Source organism: Leptonychotes weddellii, unplaced genomic scaffold, assembly GCF_054177405.1.
Source record: "Leptonychotes weddellii isolate Sample4059 unplaced genomic scaffold, ASM5417740v2 HiC_scaffold_44120, whole genome shotgun sequence".
In the NCBI taxonomy this organism is placed as follows: domain Eukaryota; kingdom Metazoa; phylum Chordata; class Mammalia; order Carnivora; family Phocidae; genus Leptonychotes; species Leptonychotes weddellii.
Window position 1 is genome coordinate 1 of NW_028010908.1, and position 844 is coordinate 844.

General features: G+C 65.0%; 1 pseudogene across 1 annotated transcript; it reads right to left on the reverse strand.

Annotated features, from left to right (window-relative positions):
- Positions 1-6: 6 nt before the first annotated feature.
- LOC145719433 (putative tenascin-XA pseudogene) lies at positions 7-838 on the reverse strand (annotated as a pseudogene). The gene is made up of 2 exons (XR_014142373.1): positions 661-838; positions 7-267 (listed from the first exon to the last, which is right to left on the reverse strand). The product of XR_014142373.1 is annotated as a putative tenascin-XA pseudogene (transcript).
- Between the last annotated feature and the right edge of the window lie 6 nt (positions 839-844).

The following is an 844-nucleotide window of genomic DNA, read 5'->3' on the forward strand; positions in this document are numbered from 1 at the left end:
CCAGGCCCCCGATGGTGACCTCACTCTCGTCACCTCTGACACGCACCACCTGGGGCCGCCCGTCCCCGTCCTTGTACTGGACACTGAAGGAGTCGAAGTGGCCCTGGGGGACGGTCCAGGAGAGGCTCAGCGAGTCTGGGGAGGATCCTGTGACCGTCAGCTCCCCCAGGACGGGCTCCTCGGGGGGCTCCGGGGCCTCCGTGCTGGGTTCTGTGAGGCTGGGCGTCTCCTCCACCTCGGTGGGGTTTGGGGTCTCTTCCTCTGCAGCTGAGAAGGACAGACACAGAGGAGGTGAGGCAGGATCCCCAGGAGATGTCCTCAGGTCTTGGGAGAAGGATGGAGAAGCTGTGATCATGTCTGGGGGCCCCCAAATTCAGCTCAGGGAAGCCCATCCTTGGGGCTGGGTGGGCTTGCTCAGCTGCATCTCACAAACATGCCTGGGAGCCTTGAGGGTCAGCTGTGGGGAACCCTAGACAGTCCCCAGCACAGCTCATGGAGGCCCTACTCTGCAGGGGAGGACCCCTCAGGCCTCAGGGAGCCCCGGGAGGGCACCATGGCTCAGCCTCGAGCAGAGGGGCCTCCTGCACCCCTCTCACCCATCACCTGGGAGAGGGAGACCCTCCCACCGGCCCCACCCTGGGGCTTCCGGCATCCACTCACCTGTCACCCCAGTGGCAGAGACCGGGCCCACGCGCTGGCCACCGTGGAAGCCGTACAGGTTCATCTTGTACTTGTGGTCTGGCTGCAGGCCTGAGACGGTGACCGCATCCTCATAGCCCGGTACGCGCACTGCCTTGGGCTGCCCGTCCCCGTTCTTGTACTGGACCAGGAAGTGGTCAAACTG